This window comes from Procambarus clarkii, chromosome 64 (assembly GCF_040958095.1).
Source record: "Procambarus clarkii isolate CNS0578487 chromosome 64, FALCON_Pclarkii_2.0, whole genome shotgun sequence".
In the NCBI taxonomy this organism is placed as follows: Eukaryota; Metazoa; Arthropoda; class Malacostraca; order Decapoda; family Cambaridae; genus Procambarus; species Procambarus clarkii.
Window position 1 is genome coordinate 33,093,082 of NC_091213.1, and position 9,792 is coordinate 33,102,873.

Sequence of the window (9,792 nt, forward strand, 5' to 3'; positions counted from 1 at the left end):
TGAAAAAGTTACATTTGACTATTTTTCTTACTTAGCGACATATAATTTTAGTTACGAAAGTGTTGAAAAAGTTACATTTGACTATTTTTAGTGCTCCACAAAGTATAAATGGCAGTTAAGAACGACGATGATAGATATCTTTGACTATATTTTCTTACTTGACGAAAACATAATGGCTGTTACGAAATGATGAATATGACTTTTTCTGTTGATTGATGGATAATTTTAGTTATGAAATGACAATGAAACATGAAGAACACGGTTATTTTCTGATGACTAGGGAATAAGTTTAGTTATGAACAGTTTTGGAAAGTTTCCTTTGACAATTTTTTCTTACTTGATGAAACATAGCGGCTGTTAAGAAAGTGCTGAAAGAAGTTTCCTTTGACAATTTTTAGCTAAGAGAAAGGTTGTTTTAGTTAAGAACAGTGTTGAACGAGGCTATTTCTGACTATTTTTAGTTGACTGGATAATAAGTTTAGTTGAGAAATGACGAAAGTGACTATGTTTTAGTTGATTGGCGAAAGATTTTTTTAGTTAAGGAACGTTAAATAACATGTAAGGGGAAAAACCCAGAGAACATATGGGGAACATGGCAAAGAACATATGTAAGAAAAGTTGATGAATACAGTGAATATGCTGGGAATATGAACTTACAGAGAACATGAAAACATGATAAGGAGAATAAGGAATACAAAGAATGAACAATGGACTTGTGAAGAACATGGAGAATATGACAAAGAATGTAGAAAACATGTAAGTGAAGGTGAAAAACGAAGTGATCTTGTGAGGAACATGAACTTGTAGAGGAACATGAATATTGACAAAGAACACAAAAATATGGAAGTTAGCATGAATATTGAGTATAAAAGTTGTAAAGAGAACATGTGATGAACATGAAAACATAGAAAATATGACTAGAATTTGTAGAGAACATAATGAGACTAAGAGAAAGATTACAGAAAAAATGGAGATACTTGTGAAAATATGAACTGAATGGGACTGTGAACATTTGAAGAACATGGAGTGAACACGGATGAGAATACGAAGAACACAGTGAATATAGAGAAAATATGCAAATACAGTACGATTATTGAAGGTTTGGATAAGTTGGGGATGAGAAGGTAAGGGAGGGAAAGGGTAAGGTGAGATGAGATGAGATGGAGGAAGGTGGGAGGGGGTGAAAGATAATTACACAGGTTGGGGTTATGTGTGTACTCGGATAAGAGTTAGGCTGGAGACGGACTTGATCGGATATATTTATGTCTGATGATCTAAGGCTGAGGAAATGGAGCTTGGCTAATGTCCAGATTAATTTTACTACGTTAGAAATAAGGTGATCTTAAATCTCAGGGTGATTTAGTTAGAAAAATAAAGAACTTGTACAAACTGAACTAAGCTGGGGCACAAGAGTTGAAACTTGATAACTGAACTGGTTTTTATTTACTATGTCTGAAAATGTAGTTGGGTGTTTAAATCTCAGGGTGATTTGGACTGAGAGTAATGAATTTACAAAAGTGAGCTTGGACAGAGGACAAGAGCTAGAGTTTTATAATTGTTTACTTCATATTTACTATGTCTGAAATACAGAGGGTAAAAATTTCAGGGAAATTGATGGGTTATTTTACAAAGATACGAAAGAGAACTAAGGTGGGGACGAGAGCTGGAGCTCAGTAACTGACTTGATTTTATTTACTAACTTTGAAGTATGTCTGCTTTAAATTTCGGGAAAATTGGTCTGTTACTAACGATCTTGTATAAATGAACTAAGGCGGTGGACAAGAGCTGGAGCTCGATAACTGTTTTGATCTTATTTACGGAGCCTGAAAATACAGAGGGTAAAAAATTTCAGGGGAATTGATCTGTTACTAACGATCTTGTACAATGAACTAAGGTGGAGGACGAGAGCTGGAGCTCGGTAATGGACTTGATCTTATTTACGGTGTCTGAAATACAGAGGGTAAAAATTTGGGGGAAATTGATGGGTTATTTACAAAGACTTGAGGGTGGAAGAGGGTGGGGGACGAGAGCTGGAGCTCGATAACTGTTTTGATCTTATTTAGGGTGTCTGAAATACAGAGGGTAAAAATCTCAGGGAATTTGGACTGTTACTAACGATTTTGTACAAATGAACTAAGCTGGGGGACAAGAGCTAGAGTTTGATAATTGTTTGCATTTACTAAACTATGTCTGAAATACAGCGGGTAGAAATTTCGGGGAATTTGAATAGGTATTAACGAAGATACGAGAGAGAGCTAAGGCGGAGGACAAGCGCTGGAGCTCGGTAACTAAATTACTGTATTGAAATACGTTTGAAATATGATTATTTTTAAATTTTAGAGGGATTGGAATGATAGTATTCATTATACGACAGGGGACTAAGGCAGGGAATGAGCTAGAACTTGCTTACTAACACGATTTATTTGTGTAAAACTGACTTGCTTAATGAAAAGGAGAAAACATACGATGTTGGAAAATAGCTGAACTGAATGAAAGGAGAGAGAGAGAGGGTGGAGGGACGGTCCAGATATTATGGAGAAGATAAGATAAGAGGCGACCTACACGAAGCGTCTGGCTGGCCGGGCGTAAGGTAAATAAAGGTGACGCGAGAGATTGCGAGGTAAGGGGGGGAGGGAGGGGGTGTGAGGTACGAGACCTGAAAACCCTGGCCCGCACAGGTGATTTTCTAAATTTACCTGAAAACCATGGCTTACACAGACGATTTTTGTAAGTTGAAAACAGGTAAAAATATATCCGTAGAGTTCTCCTGAAAACCCTAACCCTTACACTGCTCAGGGGTCATATGGACATTTACACCCCTGTGCGCAAGAAAAAAAAAAAATTCAAAAAAATTTTTTTGTCTTCTAAACATGTTAATTTGTGTCCCCTGAGCACGGAAAAAATAACAAAAAAATCGTAGGTGACATATTTTGGGCGCAATTGACCGAGGAAGTCTGGCAAAAAGTGGGCGTTGACAGAGCGGTCGTCAGACCCGGTCAGCGTCACCCGCGTTGACAGATGGGAGTTGCCACAAAGATATTATTACCTAATTGTTTCAATGTCTCCGATTGATTTTTTCTTAGTTTTTTTGCAGTACTATTATTCAATAGTGTGTATTGTAATATATTTATATAATAAAAGTGGTTAATAATCGCTATACTCAAAAGTATGACGTGCATATTAGTGATTCAATTATTATGTTAATAAAACAATAAACAAATAGTTTTGCTGCTATTACACTCTATACACAGGTTATATATAAGTATTGGCATGTTTTGGTCACCATAATGAACCACTAAGTTGGTATTGAGAGTCGAAAAGCAACGAGGAGTTACCGCCACACACCAGCCAGCCACTCGCTGCCACTCCCTCAACACACGCACTAAACTTTCTCCCCCAACAATACCATTTGTGGTGTTATTACACTATATACAGACGTTATATATAAGTATGTGTATATTTTGTTCACCACAACTGTACAGCTAAGCTGATATAGTTAGTTCAGACACTAAGAGTCGTCGCTATACACAGATGGCGGCTGGCGGCTCCCTCACTCATTCAACGTCACACGCACTAAACTTTCTCCCCCAACAATACCATTTGTGGTGTTATTACACTATATACAGACGTTATATATAAGTATGTATATATTTTGTTCACCACAACTGTACAGCTAAGCTGATATAGTTAGTTCAGGCACCAAGAGTCGTCGCTATACACAGATGGCGGCTGGCGGCTCCCTCACTCATTCAACGTCACACGCACTAAACTTTCTCCCCCAACAATACCAGTTGTGGTGTTATTACACTATATACAGACGTTATATATAAGTATGTATATATTTTGTTCACCACAACTGTACAGCTAAGCTGATATAGTTAGTTCAGGCACTAAGAGTCGTCGCTATACACAGATGGCGGCTGGCGGCTCCCTCACTCTCTCAAGGTCACACGCACTAAACTTTCTCCCCCAACAATACCTTTTGCAGTGTTATTACCCTATATACACATATTATATATAAATATCTACATGTTTTATGCACCGTAACTGTACACCTAAGCTTGTAGTGCGTCCAAAGAGCATAGTGGCCACCCTCTAAACAGCTAGACAAATCATGCAGACGACGTCACCTCCGTCACCCATATGGCTCCTCCCAGCATAATCCTTTTGCTGTTATTACACTAATACACACATTATATATAAGTATCTATATTTGTGTTCACCATAGAGAACCACTGACCTGGTTCAGTGGTATTTGAACCAGGTCAGTTCATATATTTGGTATATGTATTCTACATATACCAAATATATATGTATTCTACATATACATATATATGCATATATGTATATGTAGTATATGTATGTATTTGGTATTGGTATTTGTGTTCAGTAGTGAATGCAAACAATAACAGGTGGCCACACAGTCAGTAAACGATGCTGTCTCCCTCCGTCTCTCAGCATCACTCCTCTCACAGCGCTAATTATTACAACAATCCTGCTATTATCACAACCCTGGTTATTTATATCACAGTCATTGGTCATCTGTAATATTGTCATCGCTAAATAATAACAATTATATATTTATTTTGACATTTTTCGGCGATGCTGTGGTCACAAGCTGAACATCAATGCTGTTCGCTCATGCTGCGTGCGCCAGCCTTGGTTGCTCCAACAGTACTGTGCCTCTCACACCTGAGAATATTGCCCATGATTTTTTTTTAAAATGGCATCTGTTTACAAGAGCCCTGAGGAAGCTACTGTAAACCCCGTGTAGCCGCGGGTTATTTGAATCAGGCCTGGCACCCTATGGCGTATATATACGCCATGCGCACCATGGGACATGTTACTCAGGGCGTATATATACGCCATGCGCAGTTTAAGGGCTAAAGAGCTACATACGATATTTGAATTTCTCCCATAAGGCCTTAACAAACTTCTAAGTCTCGGAAATTATTTTTCTCATAAGAATTCCATACTTCTAAAATCTGTGACACAAAATTTACCTGAAAACCCTGGCTCACAGACACGATATTTCCCAGAAAAAAAAAGGAGCCGCTGGCGCTTACACCCCACAGGGATTCTCTGGCCTGAAAAAAAAAGGAGCCGCTGGCGCTTACACCTCACAGGGGTCCTCTGGCCTGAAAAAAAAAGGAGCCGCTGGCGCTTACACCCCACAGGGGTCCTCTGGCCTGAAAAAAAAAGGAGCCGCTGGCGCTTACACCCTACTACTTGTGTGCGTGGCTGCTGGAGTGTGGGTATCAGTGCGTGGCTGCTGGAGTGTGGGAATGGGTGCGTGGCTGCTGGAGTGTGGGTATGGGTGCGTGGCTGCTGGAGTGTGGGTATCAGTGCGTGGCTGCTGGAGTGTGGGAATGGGTGCGTGGCTGCTGGAGTGTGGGTATGGGTGCGTGGCTGCTGGAGTGTGGGTATGTGTGCGTGGCTGCTGGAGTGTGGGAATGGGTGCGTGGCTGCTGGAGTGTGGGTATGGGTGCGTGGCTGCTGGAGTGTGGGTATGGGTGCGTGGCTGCTGGAGTGTGGGTATGGGTGCGTGGCTGCTGGAGTGTGGGTATGGGTGCATGGCTGCTGGAGTGTGGGTATGGGTGCGAGGCTGCTGGAGTGTGGGTATGGGTGCATGGCTGCTGGAGTGTGGGTATGGGTGCGTGGCTGCTGGAGTGTGGGTATGGGTACGTGGCTGCTGGAGTGTGGGTATCAGTGCGTGGCTGCTGGAGTGTGGGAATGGGTGCGTGGCTGCTGGAGTGTGGGTATGGGTGCGTGGCTGCTGGAGTGTGGGTATCAGTGCGTGGCTGCTGGAGTGTGGGAATGGGTGCGTGGCTGCTGGAGTGTGGGTATGGGTGCGTGGCTGCTGGAGTGTGGGTATGTGTGCGTGGCTGCTGGAGTGTGGGAATGGGTGCGTGGCTGCTGGAGTGTGGGTATGGGTGCGTGGCTGCTGGAGTGTGGGTATGGGTGCGTGGCTGCTGGAGTGTGGGTATGGGTGCGTGGCTGCTGGAGTGTGGGTATGGGTGCATGGCTGCTGGAGTGTGGGTATGGGTGCGTGGCTGCTGGAGTGTGGGTATGGGTGCATGGCTGCTGGAGTGTGGGTATGGGTGCGTGGCTGCTGGAGTGTGGGTATGGGTACGTGGCTGCTGGAGTGTGGGTATGGGTGAGTGGCTGCTGGAGTGTGGGTATGGGTACGTGGCTGCTGGAGTGTGGGTATGTGTCCATGGCTGCTGGAGTGTGGATATGGGTGCGTGGCTGCTGGAGTGTGGGTATGTGTGCATGGCTGCTGGAGTGTGGGTATGTGTGCGTGGCTGCTGGAGTGTGGGTATGTGTGCGTGGCTGCTGGAGTGTGGGTATGGGTGCGTGGCAGCTGGAGTGTGGGTCTGTGTGCGTGGCTGCTGGAGTGTCGGTATGTGTGCATGGCTGCTGGAGTGTGGGTATGGGTGCATGGCTGCTGGAGTGTGGGTATGTGTGCGTGGCTGCTGGAGTGTGGGTATGTGTGCGTGGCTGCTGGAGTGTGGGTATGGGTCCGTGGCTGCTGGAGTGTGGGTATGTGTGCGTGGCTGCTGGAGTGTGGGTATGGGTGCATGGCTGCTGGAGTGTGGGTATGGGTGCGAGGCTGCTGGAGTGTGGGTATGGGTGCATGGCTGCTGGAGTGTGGGTATGGGTGCGTGGCTGCTGGAGTGTGGGTATGGGTACGTGGCTGCTGGAGTGTGGGTATGGGTGAGTGGCTGCTGGAGTGTGGGTATGGGTACGTGGCTGCTGGAGTGTGGGTATGTGTCCATGGCTGCTGGAGTGTGGATATGGGTGCGTGGCTGCTGGAGTGTGGGTATGTGTGCATGGCTGCTGGAGTGTGGGTATGTGTGCGTGGCTGCTGGAGTGTGGGTATGTGTGCGTGGCTGCTGGAGTGTGGGTATGGGTGCGTGGCAGCTGGAGTGTGGGTCTGTGTGCGTGGCTGCTGGAGTGTCGGTATGTGTGCATGGCTGCTGGAGTGTGGGTATGGGTGCATGGCTGCTGGAGTGTGGGTATGTGTGCGTGGCTGCTGGAGTGTGGGTATGTGTGCGTGGCTGCTGGAGTGTGGGTATGGGTCCGTGGCTGCTGGAGTGTGGGTATGTGTGCGTGGCTGCTGGAGTGTAGGTATGTGTGCGTGGCTGCTGGAGTGTGGGTATGTGTGCGTGGCTGCTGGAGTGTGGGTTTGGGTGCGTGGCTGCTGGAGTGTGGGTATGTGTGCATGGCTGCTGGAGTGTGGGTATGGGTGCATGGCTGCTGGAGTGTGGGTATGGGTGCGTGGCTGCTGGAGTGTGGGTATGGGTACGTGGCTGCTGGAGTGTGGGTATGGGTGAGTGGCTGCTGGAGTGTGGGTATGGGTACGTGGCTGCTGGAGTGTGGGTATGTGTCCATGGCTGCTGGAGTGTGGATATGGGTGCGTGGCTGCTGGAGTGTGGGTATGTGTGCATGGCTGCTGGAGTGTGGGTATGTGTGCGTGGCTGCTGGAGTGTGGGTATGTGTGCGTGGCTGCTGGAGTGTGGGTATGGGTGCGTGGCAGCTGGAGTGTGGGTCTGTGTGCGTGGCTGCTGGAGTGTGGGTATCAGTGCGTGGCTGCTGGAGTGTGGGAATGGGTGCGTGGCTGCTGGAGTGTGGGTATGGGTGCGTGGCTGCTGGAGTGTGGGTATGTGTGCGTGGCTGCTGGAGTGTGGGAATGGGTGCGTGGCTGCTGGAGTGTGGGTATGGGTGCGTGGCTGCTGGAGTGTGGGTATGGGTGCGTGGCTGCTGGAGTGTGGGTATGGGTGCGTGGCTGCTGGAGTGTGGGTATGGGTGCATGGCTGCTGGAGTGTGGGTATGGGTGCGAGGCTGCTGGAGTGTGGGTATGGGTGCATGGCTGCTGGAGTGTGGGTATGGGTGCGTGGCTGCTGGAGTGTGGGTATGGGTACGTGGCTGCTGGAGTGTGGGTATGGGTGAGTGGCTGCTGGAGTGTGGGTATGGGTACGTGGCTGCTGGAGTGTGGGTATGTGTCCATGGCTGCTGGAGTGTGGATATGGGTGCGTGGCTGCTGGAGTGTGGGTATGTGTGCATGGCTGCTGGAGTGTGGGTATGTGTGCGTGGCTGCTGGAGTGTGGGTATGTGTGCGTGGCTGCTGGAGTGTGGGTATGGGTGCGTGGCAGCTGGAGTGTGGGTCTGTGTGCGTGGCTGCTGGAGTGTCGGTATGTGTGCATGGCTGCTGGAGTGTGGGTATGGGTGCATGGCTGCTGGAGTGTGGGTATGTGTGCGTGGCTGCTGGAGTGTGGGTATGTGTGCGTGGCTGCTGGAGTGTGGGTATGGGTCCGTGGCTGCTGGAGTGTGGGTATGTGTGCGTGGCTGCTGGAGTGTGGGTATGTGTGCGTGGCTGCTGGAGTGTGGGTATGTGTGCGTGGCTGCTGGAGTGTGGGTTTGGGTGCGTGGCTGCTGGAGTGTGGGTATGTGTGCATGGCTGCTGGAGTGTGGGTATGGGTGCATGGCTGCTGGAGTGTGGGTATGGGTGCGTGGCTGCTGGAGTGTGGGTATGGGTACGTGGCTGCTGGAGTGTGGGTATGGGTGAGTGGCTGCTGGAGTGTGGGTATGGGTACGTGGCTGCTGGAGTGTGGGTATGTGTCCATGGCTGCTGGAGTGTGGATATGGGTGCGTGGCTGCTGGAGTGTGGGTATGTGTGCATGGCTGCTGGAGTGTGGGTATGTGTGCGTGGCTGCTGGAGTGTGGGTATGTGTGCGTGGCTGCTGGAGTGTGGGTATGGGTGCGTGGCAGCTGGAGTGTGGGTCTGTGTGCGTGGCTGCTGGAGTGTCGGTATGTGTGCATGGCTGCTGGAGTGTGGGTATGGGTGCATGGCTGCTGGAGTGTGGGTATGTGTGCGTGGCTGCTGGAGTGTGGGTATGGGTGCGTGGCAGCTGGAGTGTGGGTATGGGTGCGTGGCTGCTGGAGTGTGGGTATCAGTGCGTGGCTGCTGGAGTGTGGGAATGGGTGCGTGGCTGCTGGAGTGTGGGTATGGGTGCGTGGCTGCTGGAGTGTGGGTATCAGTGCGTGGCTGCTGGAGTGTGGGAATGGGTGCGTGGCTGCTGGAGTGTGGGTATGGGTGCGTGGCTGCTGGAGTGTGGGTATGTGTGCGTGGCTGCTGGAGTGTGGGAATGGGTGCGTGGCTGCTGGAGTGTGGGTATGGGTGCGTGGCTGCTGGAGTGTGGGTATGGGTGCGTGGCTGCTGGAGTGTGGGTATGGGTGCGTGGCTGCTGGAGTGTGGGTATGGGTGCATGGCTGCTGGAGTGTGGGTATGGGTGCGAGGCTGCTGGAGTGTGGGTATGGGTGCATGGCTGCTGGAGTGTGGGTATGGGTGCGTGGCTGCTGGAGTGTGGGTATGGGTACGTGGCTGCTGGAGTGTGGGTATGGGTGAGTGGCTGCTGGAGTGTGGGTATGGGTACGTGGCTGCTGGAGTGTGGGTATGTGTCCATGGCTGCTGGAGTGTGGATATGGGTGCGTGGCTGCTGGAGTGTGGGTATGTGTGCATGGCTGCTGGAGTGTGGGTATGTGTGCGTGGCTGCTGGAGTGTGGGTATGTGTGCGTGGCTGCTGGAGTGTGGGTATGGGTGCGTGGCAGCTGGAGTGTGGGTCTGTGTGCGTGGCTGCTGGAGTGTCGGTATGTGTGCATGGCTGCTGGAGTGTGGGTATGGGTGCATGGCTGCTGGAGTGTGGGTATGTGTGCGTGGCTGCTGGAGTGTGGGTATGTGTGCGTGGCTGCTGGAGTGTGGGTATGGGTCCGTGGCTGCTGGAGTGTGGG